This window comes from Cydia pomonella, chromosome 2 (genome assembly GCF_033807575.1).
Source record: "Cydia pomonella isolate Wapato2018A chromosome 2, ilCydPomo1, whole genome shotgun sequence".
Lineage (NCBI taxonomy): Eukaryota > Metazoa > Arthropoda > Insecta > Lepidoptera > Tortricidae > Cydia > Cydia pomonella.
The window spans coordinates 27,697,307-27,711,748 of NC_084704.1; the positions used below are offsets into that span (position 1 = coordinate 27,697,307).

At 35.2% G+C, this 14,442-nt stretch overlaps 1 protein-coding gene across 1 annotated transcript in view; it reads right to left on the bottom strand.

The window, feature by feature from the left end:
* The window catches only part of LOC133534805 (uncharacterized), a 99,699-nt gene extending 90,822 nt beyond the window's left edge, over nt 1-8,877 (bottom strand). The window contains exon 1 of the mRNA XM_061874089.1: nt 7,748-8,877. The gene's annotated coding sequence lies outside the window, so the exon portion shown is untranslated. The remainder of the gene's footprint in view (nt 1-7,747) is intronic.
* Nucleotides 8,878-14,442: the final 5,565 nt, after the last annotated feature.

The following is a 14,442-nucleotide window of genomic DNA, read 5'->3' on the forward strand; positions in this document are numbered from 1 at the left end:
ACATCCTTATACTTATATTTAATTAGTGGAAAAATCGTTTTCTCATATTTTCACGCATTAATACAAATCAATCGCCTCTGTTTTAACGAGCGTACATTTATCGGTTAGCCAAATACTACGAATAAAGCATGCACAAAGACTGAACCGAATTAATAAACTAAATTGTGTTTTTCAAACATGTATATCCCACCAAAAACATTTTCATATAAAATGTTGCCAAGAGGAAACCATAGGCTACGCACTGTCAAAAAATTACCAGATCTCATGTAGAGTCAAGCTTCTAATTCTACAAGCCTTAACTTCACAAGCTCTACACCTTAGTCAAAATATCTGGCCCGGCCGTTTGGGGGTTGGGGGGTAAAAGTTCAAGATTGTAGATTTTTTTTGCTGTTTGTGTCCTTGTTTGTGGCTTACAGTACCAAATTCCAGCTTTCTAGGACTTCAGGAACTACCCTCAGAGTTTTGATGATCATCAGTGAATGAGTGAGTGAGTGAGTCAGTGTCGAAATCGGGTTTTTTAGATATCAATTAAATCTTAAGTATAAGAAATATGCAACTGAAACTCTTTATATTAATTAAGGTCCAATATTTTCATCATATCCCGACAATTTTGTTTATGGTATAATCCAAACCCAAGTTGTGAGGGTTCAAAAAAAAGACGAAGCGCTCTGAGAAAAGATAGGTAGTGCCCTTGCGCTTCGCTTGGCTAGTGTTGGCGGGGGCACTACCGTACCCCCAGATTTACGAAAAGGTTATGTTAAGAAAAAAACCTGTAAAGATCCGTATAATTAAAAATAATTTTGCATCAAACTTTTTTGATTGCAAATCACTATATAGATACATTTATATACCCATATTATGTTTTGATCTTTATTGAAAAACTCATGTATATATTGTAAAAACGAGGTACCTATTGAGTCAAAAAGATTTGAAAAAATAAGCTTCAAAAGGCTCCTCGTATCTAACCCTTTCACTGTGCATGACATAGCTATTTACGTTTTGCCCAAACCTTCACCTCAAATTTACCAATTGAAGCTGAAGCGAATAGAATTAATGGAATCATTAAGCCTTAAAAGAACGCGTAGTAAATATGTTTTATTAAAAAAACAAAAAAAAAAACACTCGGAGCCGTAACGATACCATGATTCCATGTTAATAAATGACGGATGGTGTATGCACGTTATTTTCAAGCATTTAAAAGACGCATTTATTGATTTTTTTATTGTAAGATTGAATCAGCACTTCTGTGTCATAATTCTCGCCTCGAGTTCCATAAGGTCAGATGTGAAAATAGTCAACTTTTCAGGAAAGCCCAAAAGAACATTTAAGTATGCTTTTGTTTGCCAATGTGTCATGAACCATTTGAATAATCTAGACCATTTTTATGGTTCCGTAGCCAAATGGCAAAAAACGGAACCCTTATAGATTCGTCATGTACGTCTGTCTGTCCGATTATGTCACAGCCACTTTTTTCCGAAACTATAAGAGCTATACAGTTCAAACTTGGTAAGTAGATGTATTCTATGAACCGCATTAAGATTTTTACACAAAAAAAGAAAAAAAAAATTTTGGGGTTCCCCATACTTAGAACTGAAACTCAAAAAATCTTTTTTCATCCCATACGTGTGGGGTATCTATGGATAGGTCTTCAAAAATGATATTGAGGTTTCTAATATCATTTTTTTCTAAAATGAATAGTTTGCGCGAGAGACACTTCCAAAGTGGTAAAATGTGTCCCCCCCCCCCCCCGTAACTTCTAAAATAACAGAATGAAAAATTAAAAAAATATATATGATATACAATGCCATGCAAACTTCCACCGAAAATTGGTTTGAACGAGATCTAGTAAGCAGTTTTTTTTAATACGTCATAAAATAAAAATAAAAATTTTTCATTAAACCCATACGTGTGAGGTAAAAAAATTTTGGGGTTCCCCATACTTAGAACTGAAACTCAAAAAATCTTTTTTCATCCCATACGTGTGGGGTATCTATGGATAGGTCTTCAAAAATGATATTGAGGTTTTTAATATCATTTTTTTCTAAACTGAATAGTTTGCGCGAGAGACACTTCCAAAGTGAAAAAATGTGTCCCCCCCCCCCTGTAACTTCTAAAATAACAGAATGAAAAATCAAAAAAAAATATATGATATACATTACCTTGCAAACTTCCACCGAAAATTGGTTTGAACGAGATCTAGTAAGTAGTTTTTTTAATACGTCATAAATTACGGAACCCTTCATGGTCGAGTCCGACTCGCACTTGGCCGCTTTTTTTTAAGTTTAGCAAGTTATTTGTACCTCTTATTTTGAATATGTCAACACTGTTTAAATTATTAATATTATATAAAAAGTAGGTATTTGTGCAAAATTTTACAGTTCCAACTATTTGATTTCTTCTCATTGAACAGTACAATCTACTCTACAAATATTTATTTTATTTTATTTTATGTTCTCAAGCTAAAATCAAATAAGTATTTCTGTTACTAAAATTATACATAAAAACTTGTATCTACTAATATACACCTCACAATATGTCTGCATTTTAGATGCATAAACTTTCTAGTCACTTACTGCCATCTACAAAAACGAAACATTTGGTAAGCTAACTATGGATACAGTCGAATGTTTTCATCCCTGACGGAAAAATAAGAATCGTCAAATCATAGAAATAGTACTGGTCTAGAGTAGAGGTAGTAGTATTTCTATTATTTTACAATTAGTAGAACGGTAATCCGTTATGTTAAAATGTCATCGATGTTAACATCCGACGTTATGGGATTCGAGGCGAGAATTATGGGTGATAACTGATAACCATGCGCGCTACGAACGCTACGCCGTAACGCTACGACAAGATTCGCATGTACTCGTAAAATCGTGGGTACTAACTACATGTGATATTGATATAATATTGAACTCGAGCAGCACCCGTATTTTGGTTGTAATATCAGAGTATAAATTTGTTCTAGATTTGTTATGGATATAATCTGCCAGTGTCAAAACTGGCGTTTCCGTTTGAAGATATGGCACCCAAAACAAATCCCAATCAGATTTAAAATCTGTTATTACAATCAGAATACGCTTCAAGGTACCTTTTAGGTTTATAAATAGGTAACATTAGTGGGAATAAATTAATCTGCACTCTCTTTTCCTGCAAATTACGTAGGCGGTAACATATGTTCGGTGATGTACTCGTAACGCATGACGCAACACTCAGTGTAGGTGGATAACATTTGTTACACAATTATCCGTTTCAGGGCCCTCTTGGGCCAGAGTGGCGTATGTTTCAATTACTCAAGTCTCTAAACACTACTTATTTGTATTAACCTCCGACTATAATTAGATACTTGCTGTACCTACTATTATTAGATACCGTTAATTAATTTGAAATCTGGGCGAGCGTGTAGCTTGCACTGGTGTAAAAAGGAAATTAATATAACTAGTGCGCCTCTGTGAGCTATAGATTTCGCGAACCTCCAATGCTCCGCTGTTTAAAAAAATCCAAAAATGATTACGAGAATTTTGATTTTATCTCTCACCAAATTTTACGAGAAGCAATTGAGAAATGCGACCTGTAGAGGAGGAGCCGGGCACAATACAAAGCATTATTGCCCAAGCTGAAACCGAGACGCTTCCGATCTGTCATGGCTTTCAAATGTATTGTTATTTTATCAATGTGAAAAGTAGAATACTATCTTAACTTAATAATCATACCCCGGACAGATGGGGACAATTTAGGTTTAACAATATTACAAAGGTAAATGAAAGTTGAAAATCAAGCAGATATGTCTGCATTATTTTATTTAACTTATAAGTATTTATTTAATTTACAGATTTAATTTGCGTCAGCAATTGCCCCCGTCTGTCCGAGGTATGTTAATAATCGAATGAAAATTTCCAGTCTTAAATGCAAAAAAATAAAAATAAAAAATAATTCTCCATATTGCAAACAACTAAATTTGTCGGAAGGGTGGAAAAAACTGAAATGGATGTCGGATGTATCCTCGTAAGGCCCAAGCTATTTTTAGGACGTTTATCATATCTACCCAATGGCCTAATTTTAGGTACTTATACTAGCGGCCCAGACCTTCTACTTGCTATAAAATCTGAAATTGGCATATTTTTAGCTGAAGTCTTATTAAGTACTGTAAATGTAAGTATTATGAATAAAATTAATTTAAAATTACTCGAAAAAAAAATGTCCTATTTTTAGGTCACTGGGATTATATTTTGTGAATATTTGTTATTTTATCTAGTCACTACATTTGCAATAAACCAATGAAATACCTGTGAATCATTAAATAAAAACGAACATACATATTTTATAATTATTTTTATTTATGTATAGGTAGGTAGTACATTACAGTTGTACAAAAAATCTAAACTTATGTATTCTAAACATCAACAAAAAGTACTTTCTTCTAAAATATTATCACATCAGCCTCAACTTTGTTTAACAATTGCACTTTAGTCTTTATTAAGGATGAGATCAAGTTTCTTTTTTTTTATTACACTCTGGCCTCCTACATCTATTTTGTTGTTCACCAGCTAATGGCATATGAAGTGCACCGTATGTCCTGAATTGTTGACTGGGTAAAGATAAGATTTAAATAATTTTCTAATTCTGCATCCCTCAAGCCTGTAACAATGCAACACTCGGAATAAACGCCCGAAGTCCCAAATTTATGACAAAACAATTATATTGTACTAATGCAATAACATTCCATCGACCTAATTTTAGGACATCGAAATTTGCTCGCATCTCCTGCTCGAAATAAATCATAACGGAAAAAATTTTTTAGTGATCTTCATAATACAAAGCTTAAATAAGTATTTTTAATTAAATTTAGGTTAAATTAATTTAAGATTCTGGTGAAAAAAACGGATTTACTTACAACGTTTTCGCGAGGACGCCATCTTCCCAACATCCGCGTGCCAAAAGACTGTCATTTGATTGTCAAACGTCAAACTGACAGGTAATCATAATAGCTGCGTTCAATTCCGCCATATTTAAGAAATAAAGGCTTCTTTACACGCAAAGATTTAGGATCGGTACGTGTCAGAAGTGAATGACCTAATTTTAGGACTCTGGGCCGCTAATTGATAAATTAATATAGTTGCTTGGGCCGGAAGGACTACATTTCTCAGTCCTAAAAATAGGACGTTGGGCCTTACGAGGGTATGTATACGAAAGAAAAAGTGACCATGCTCTCTGGTGGCCGTGGTGGTGGTGTATATTTTAATAAAAAGAATATGATCTGGGGGGCAAGTTTTGAATTTTGGGCGCTCGATTTCGTTACTCGAAAATCTAAGGAAAACGTTGAAATGCTATTTTTGAATACAAATGTTCCCAATTTCTGTTATCGATCACTCGTTTTCAATTCTATTGGTAGAGTTTAAATGCCTAGTAGTGAAAATAGTTTCGAAAGAAATACACAAAATCGACGGTCGAAATTAAAAAATCGGTTCCTGTCCCCTACTTGTCTTTGTATATTTACGTTACTTTTACTTAAATAATAAATAAGTACCTGGGCGACCGAGCTTTGCTCGGTTATAACTATTTATTGTAATATGGTGGTGTATAAGTGATAATTTTAACTACATTTTTTTACTAAATTAAACTTGTCTAAAACAATAAAAATTATAAAAAATTATATATCAAATTGACTAAGTCCCACAGTAAGCTCAATAAGGCTTGTGTTGAGGGTACTTAGACAACGATATATATAATATATAAATATTTATAAATACTTGAATACATAGAAAACACCCATGACTCAGGAACAAATATCCATGCTCATCACACGAATAAATGCCCTTACCAGGATTTGATCCCGGGACCATCAGCTTCGTAGGCAGGGTCACTACCCACTAGGCCAAACCGGTCGTCAATTTATTTTTATTAAATATAAATAAAGGTAGACCGTCTACAATGCTCACATATTTCACGATTACAAAAATTAAAGACATGTCTGTCAGTCAATATTATAAAAAAATCACGTTTTCCGTTTAACACCAACCCTCTTATTGACAAACATATAATAGCTAATTGAGGCTTGTGGAGCATTTAAGCGGTTTAGAGAGCGGACAATGCCATAAGTCGTGGCATAATTTAGAAATATCAAGTTTTTTTGTCATTGGGGGCGAAATTACAAATTTCAAGAATAAAAATGACTGCTTGGACATTTTAGATAAGATTATGTTTATTTGTATCTGCATTCATTTATTAGAGTAAAGCTTTTAAGTTACAGTGTAATAATTATCTTCAATAAATTGATGTATGTTCTATTTAATGAAAGTTTATTTTACCTAGATAATTTTAATGTAGTAAAACTTTCATAATAGGTTTTGTAAATTTCTACCTACTATGGAATAGTAGATTGTTAACCAAGGTATGAAATGATGCCTTTCACCCGAGTTAAATACTGTACTTTTAATTTCGAATACGAGGAAAGTAAAAGTTTAATTTCTTATAGCATTTTTTGAGGGTACTTTTAATTAATCATTTACACAAAAGTATCGTTATTTATGGAATGGGGAGTTAAATATCAAAATGGAAATTGTATAACAAATCCCTTTAAAACCAAAATTCAATTGCTTACCGTGAATAAAATCGTACTTGGAAACTAATATGCTCTAGTGCAGAAACGTATTCCTTTCTGCACACTATTTAGAAAAACAATGACCCTCTTTCAGAGCAGGCGAAATGAACAAATTTAATCCACATCACTAATTAGCTACTGATATCAATGGCGCCGATATACGAAATATACGTGTATCTAATTGTAAGTATACTTTCATTAATTATTAAGTGTGAAACTCAAGAAAAGCGGCCAAGTGCGAGTCGGACTCGCCCATGAAGGGTTCCGTACCATTTATGACGTATTAAAAAAAACTACTTACTAGATCTGGTTCAAACCAATTTTCGGTGGAAGTTTGCATGGTAATGTATATCATATATATTTTTTAGATTTTTAATTCTGTTATTTTAGAAGTTACAGGGGGAGACACATTTTTTCACTTTGGAACTGTCTCTCGCGCAAACTATTCAGTTTAGAAAAAAATGATATTAGAAACCTAAATATCATTTTTGAAGACCTATCCCTAGATACCCCACACGTATGGGTTTGATGAAAAAATATGTTTGAGTTGCAGTTCTAAGTATGGGGAACCCCCAAAATTTATTGTTTTTTTTCTATTTTTGTGTAAATATCTTAATGCGGTTCATAGAATACATCTACTTACCAAGTTTGAACAGTATAGCTTTTATAGTTTCGGAAAAAAGTGGCTGTGACATAATCGGACAGACAGAGTCCGACGAATCTATAAGGGTTCCGTTTTTTGCCATTTGGCTACGGAACCCTAAAAAGTAAGTAGGTACCAATTCAAAACAACAGACTTAATAGACTATAATATCTATTTATGAAAGTCATTTGACCCCAAGGCAGGGTGGCCCTTCTACGCGTACGTCTCTTGCCACAGATGAACCACGACCCCCTTTTAAGGCCGGTCTTTATTATAAAATATTAATGAGTAAACACTTTAATGCTTTACTTTAGGGGCTTCTAAAAAGTTTCCGCCTGCCGTTAAAATTTGCCAGTTAATTTTTGTTATAATATTTGACCTAAATTATATAAAAGCTCTCGAAAGTGCAACAGAAACAAATTGCTTGCGTCATCAAACTCCATCGCAAAAAACGGAAGAATTATTGCACAAAAACACCATTTAGCAGAGGCAACAATAACGACCTGTTGAAACGTCGATGTGCTGCGTCTCGCTCTAGCGTGCCAGAGTGCGGGTAAGCGTGTATACGCGTCTCTCTCTCGCGGCGTCGTGCAGGCGTCCGCGCGAACCGGCACTTCGAGACTCACTGGTCGCCGCGCGATCTATAAGCACGGAGCCACCCCCTCAACTCTAAGTAGGGCGGTAAATTACAGACACCTGTACGTAATAAAACTATGGGGGCAATTTTAAATGTGTGAATAATTGAAACATTGATAGTGATATGCCGTAGGTCACGTGAACTTGTCCTTGATTGCTAGGAGTTTTAAGCCTGGGAGTGGTACTTCAATGGCGGAGGGCAGAATTTCATCGCACTTCACACAACAGCTTTTCGATAAGTGAGACAGGACAACAATTTCCGAAATTACAAAGTTAAGACAAATCGAATTATTGTTTATTAATGGATAAAATATATGAAATATTTTAGCTGTTTTTCAAATATCAAATATCAAACATTTATTCAGCAAATAGGCCACAGGGGCACTTTTACATGTAAATTTTTACAAACAATAAAAATTACTAAATACATTTACAAATATGGAATTGATGAAATAATATGTACCTTATTAGAGATGTATACTGTGTCTAAATGTCGAATTGCACAAAAAAAAAGGAAAATCAAATAAAAACAACAAATACTAAAATTCTTTAGAGATGTATTAAGTCTCTAAGTGTCAGAGATAAAATATAAAAAAAAAAATTAAATCATCCTTAGAGATGCAGAGGGTCTCCAAGACTTGAATTTTTTTTAATACTACGTCGGTGGCAAACAAGCATACGGCCCGCTTGATGGTAAGCAGTCTCCGTAGCCTATGTACGCCTGCAACTCCAGAGGAGTTAAATGCGCGTTGCCGACCCTGGCATTCCCCCCTCCCCCCTCGTTGAGCTCTGGCAACCTTACTCACCGGCAGGAACACAACACTATGAGCAGGGTCTAGTGTTATTTGGCTGCGGTTTTCTGTAAGGTGGAGGTACATCCTCAGTTGGGCTCTGTTCTAGATCTGGAATCTGCTGGCTGTGCCCTACCACACAAAGCGAGATGACATTCACAATGCCCATACCTCTCTTATGGACGTAGTTTAAGGACATACCCGGGTCCGGGTCTTATATAGACAGACAAGAACCGAATTTGTAGTCCCCATTTCGTGGAAAATTGTATTAAATAGACTTTGTATTTAGTTCTCTTTGAGCGATTTTTCTTCTAAAATGAGCTTAGTATATATACCTACACGTGTAGTTTGACAAGAGTCGCTTGTCTGTGGAGCAGAGACGGAGAGAATCACACTGTTTTTTTCTTATGCTATATAATTTTTTAAACAGCATGGGTACAGTAACATGTCTCCATACAATTTATAACCTTAAAATGCAAAATAAAATTGTACTAAGACGACAACGGATCCTGTCGCCGTATACCCATGCTGTATGAAAAATACTTCAGTATTATAACTCCAAATGAAGACATGGATAAGATGTAGTCTTTATTCTACTGACAACATTTTGAGGTCTATGTAATAATAGCAATGAGGCTTGGTTCAGGGATTTTCTTAACCTGGCCGTTAAAGGGTTAAAGTATGAAAATAGCTAAATTACCTCACTCTATTTTTGAACGGGACTAAAACAGAATCACTAGGTATGTACCATCAATTAGTCGGCGACTGGGTTGCAAAATTAGAGAACTGCTGAATTTTGTATTTTAAGTACGAGTAGGTACATACTACTTGTGTATAATTTAAACAATCACGGCTTCAGTATGAGTATGTTATTGCTGTTCTTGTTGTAGATGTTAACCGGTTACATTTTCCAAATATATAGTTAAGTATAATGTTATAATTGGTTTTATTCGTGTTTTTAATGTTGATAAACACAGTGGTTTTTTTTTAACTTCGAGGTGTGGCTAAGTAACATTTATGGAACATATAACTAAATTACAGTTAATGTTCAAAAAAATATTTTTTTAAATGTTCCTAAAAAGTAATTCATTGCTGCATGCATATAGCGCTGTTGTAACACGGGCATCATGTTTAACCTAAACAAACAATTGAAACATATCGATCGTTCCCGTACTTGCGTTTAGTAGCAAAGGTATAAACTCATACTAAACACTACGAGTAAACAATGATTATGTAAACAGGCCCTAAGGCAAGTAGTATATACTACTCCTTAGCCTTATTAGATAAAAAAGTTGATTACCTTCAAAATGGAGTTCATTGAAATACCTGTGTCTTCAAAGTAACTTGATTTAAGCTCAGGAATGCACACTCGAAATGAACGAAGTTTATAAAAACACGGTGTATATGTATACCTAGTGTAATAAATATTTTTTTTTTTTATAGTACGTCGGTGGCAAACAAGCATACGGCCTGCCTGATGGTAAGCAGTGTCCGTAGCCTATGTACACCTGCAACTCCAGAGGAGTTACATGCGCGTTGCCGACCCTAACCCCACCCCCCTCGTTGAGCTCTGGCAACCTTACTCACCGGCAGGAACACAACACTATGAGTAGGGTCAAGTGTTATTTGGCTGCGGTTCTCTGTAAGGTGGAGGTACTCCCCCAGTTGGGCTCTGCTCTAGATCTGGAATGACATCTGCTGTGCTGTGCCCTACCACACAAGGCGAGATGATATTCACATTGCCCATACCTCTCTTTATTAATTAGAGACGTATCTATGTAAGTTATCATCATCATTGGCCTTTAACATCAATTAAATCATGGTTTAAACAGCGCCCATAACATTGTGGCACTTACGTAAATGACTAGTAAGTCCAATTCGAGAGCGGCAGCCGCGACCGCATAGTGGGCAGGAGAATGTCATGCCCGGTGACGAAGGTGGGAATCTCAGCATCCAGCGAGAGATTATTACTGTAACTGTAACTGTAAGTTATATAAATAAATAAAAAACGGGAGAGCACTAATAGTCCACGACTGAAAGTTTTTCATCCGAGTTCTATCTACTTCACTCTACTTTTCATTCAAATAAGGTTAGACTATCACCGGGGCAAGACAAACACTTGTATGGAATCCTCATACTGTTTGTCTTGCCTGAGCAAAAAAAAACTATGTTCGTCTTACCTCACCTTACCTTGTTAGAAACCAAATAAAAAGAGCTGAATTTGCTAAATCAGTAATTTCTGATAGTCGAAACCCGGGATGAATGAAACTACTAAGTACTGGCCTTAGCGTCTATTTCAGACGATCTAGTTCAGTTCAGTTCAGTTCAAATAAACTTTATTCATGTAGGCCTAGCAACAAGCACTTATGAATAGTAATCTATGGTGCAATGTCCGAAAAGTATCTTTTTTGGTGGCTTAATAGACCGATGCGAGAGCGGCATAATTTGCCACAGAGCTGGCAAGGGAAGTTCGCGACGGATTGCGACGTTTCGCTACGGTGCCTTTTTTCCCTTTTGTCTAAACCAGGCCTCGTCGCAGAGCTTGCGACCATCTCCAACGCACTTGCGCCACTCCGTTCGCTTCTCCGCAAGCTTCTCCCAGTTTCAGTGGTCGATCCTAAAGGCTGCCATATCCCTCTTGGCGCGGTCTTTAAAGCGAAGCAATGGCCCAACACCTCTTTTCGCATTCGCTACCACACCTAGAAGAACACGGCGTGGCAGTCGAGAAGGTTCCATCCTGTGCATATGCCCCAGCCAATGCAGTCGCTTCTGTTTGAGAAGCGCGGTTAGGCTGGGCAAAAACAAAATTATTACAAAATGTCAAACGACATTTTGTAATAATTTTGAGAGGATACCTGACAATAATAAGTTAATTTAAGTAATAGACCTACGGACATTAATATTTCCTTAGGACTTACTTGCAATCAAGTCCTATAGTCTATCTCCTTAGTAATATCCTGGCGATTTCGAACCCATAGCGAAAAACGAGTTAACATTTTTTTATGAACTGAAAATAAAACACATATAAAACATTTATTGAAACTGCGGTATTTTTTTTATAATTTTTTGTTCATCAATGTATGAAAATCAGCGGTATATCCTCTTAATTTTTAATGTTTTCCTTTTTTCATTCGCACGAAATTCAAAATGCACGGGTAAATAAATATAATAACCATTTTATAAATAATCGCTCTGACACAAACCAAAAAATGTGTCCCCTTCCTTTTGTTTGAAGAAACTGCCGCCAATCTATCTACATTCGGGCGGGGTGGAGCGTGTCCATTTTGTATGAAATACTAATATTTATACTACGCCTTCACGACAGGTACATAAAAAAAAAAATTGGCCAAGAACATGTTCGGCCAAGCTCGGTGTAGAGTTTCGAACTTGCCATTCAGTCAGAACAGCCCAACATTACAAGCATAAATACTAAGCTTTTTTGCAATAACTCAAAAACGACTGGACCGATCATGTTCGCTATAGTTGTCAACTTGTCATAGATAATTCACGATTTTTTTTCATATTTTTTGGGGCCCTGGTTTAAGAGAGGGGGGGGGGGGGGCACTTTCTTTCAAAGTATTAGCAAAAAATAGTTTGTGGATTTAAATAAATATGCATTCGTTTTAAATAAATAAAATATTAAAATACTTATGCAACAATACAACACTAGTGGGTCAAAGCAAAAATAAAATAAATAAATAAAGATTTTGTATGGGAGATATTATTTTGTAGTCAATGTAAATTAAATTGTAAATTTAGGTATATTATAGTGCCTTTCATGCAAAAAAAAAACACTGCTTAACATGATTTAAGTAGAGAAATAAAATACTAGGTAATCTACTGCCAGCAAAGATGTTCTGCCGATAAGATCTCATCGTTAAAATATTCCATGAATATTATATTAAGTATTTTCATGCTAAACATCGTAGGTACTTACTAGAAAATAGATCTACGTAGTTTACGTAAAGTAATTGGCGAAAGGAGTTAATACACTCTGAGCTTCTCATTCTGGGAATATTCTGCGTTCCGTAAGTTCAACTTTCACGCATCTCGCAGTAATTAAATTTCACGAGAAATTATGTCGCGAGAATTTTAGTGATTTAACAATTAACATGGTAAGAAATTGTATAAAGAAAACACACTGTATACTAGCATAAATTGTGTTTAGTTATACATATAAAAAATAAAAAACCGGTCAAGTGCGAGTTCGTTTTACTCGCGAACCGAGGGTTCCGTACAAACTTTGAATTATCTTGTATAATTATAAAGGCCAAAGACTTGATCAAAAGTATCTATACTAAGTATAATTGTGTACAGCGCCATCTATCGGCCAATCTTATACCTTTAAACGAGCAATTCTTGTATATATATATAAATATATTTCTGTGATCTCGAAAACGGCTCTAAAGATTTCGATGAAATTTGGTATATGAGGGTTTTTGGGGGTATACAATCGATCTAGATTAGTCGTATGTTTGGAAAACGCGTGTTTCCGAGTTTTCATACGTTTTTCTTTAGACGCAGAATATGGTCGCTAATTTCGTGTTGCTGGCCACTATCCGTCTGGCCCAGCGGGTTAAGTCGCGGACTGCTAAACAAATGTTACGGGTTCGAACCTCGCCCGGTGACTTAACTTTTGTTTTTTTTTATATGTTCAAGTTTATAAATATTTTTTTAATTTTTATTGTTTTAGACAAGTTTAATTTAGTAAAAAAATGACCTATGTAATAAGAGAAATTGACAATAGATGGCGTTACTCTGTGACAAGTGCTGTAAGGTTAAAATCGATTGTAAATAATAATAATTGTCAGTTCACAGTCATTTTACTTTTTAAGTTTATGTAGATTATCACCTATACACCACCATATTACAATAAATAGTTATAACCGAGCAAAGCTCGGTCGCCCAGGTATTGTCTCTAATTTGCGCTATGTAATGCACGTATGTTGGTTTTTCGACGATAATTCTTTGTTATGTGAACCAATTTCAAAAACTGTTCCTTTATTTGCAAAAGGGTGTCTTTAATGTAATCTCATAGAAATTTCAAGTGTAAAATCATCACAAGTAAAGTTGGTAAAATTCCAAACAGAATTCGTAAATGTTTTTGTTACTTTAAAAAAAGTGACCAAGATGTAAAATTTATAGTAATATTTGGTTAATATTATGTAAAATATCATAATTTTTCCTCGGTAAATTTCGGAGATAAGGAGGGGGGGGGGGGGGTATTTTTTTCCTTCATAAATCTGTACACTTTGAGCTCTTTCAAATGATGATACCACACATGTCCTACTCACTACTAGACTTTGAGATTTTGCCCCCTCTTCATATTAGGCATTATCCATATATAAAAAAAAACAAATACTTACTTTCAATGTGTCTAGGTTAGCGTTGTTCATAACTATTCCAAATTTCAAATCGATAGCTTAAGTGGTTCTCGAGATATTTAGCGTTGTGACAAACAGACGGACAGACAAAGTCCATAAGGATTACTTTTGTATCTTTTTGGTACGGAACTCTAAAAACGCCAATAATACGAGTATATTAGGACAATTTTACAATTTTTACACAGATCGACCTAGTCCCGCAGTAAGCTCAATAAGGCTTTTGTTATGAGTACTAAACGAAGATATATGTATACAGGGCGACTGGTAAATCGACCTATTCCTTGAAAGGGGTTATTCTAGAACTTATTTACGATGGTTTTAGCCCACTCAACTAGGCTTCTAAATTCAATGGTTTTCGAGTTAGGTATGCAAGTTTTTATTTTTTAT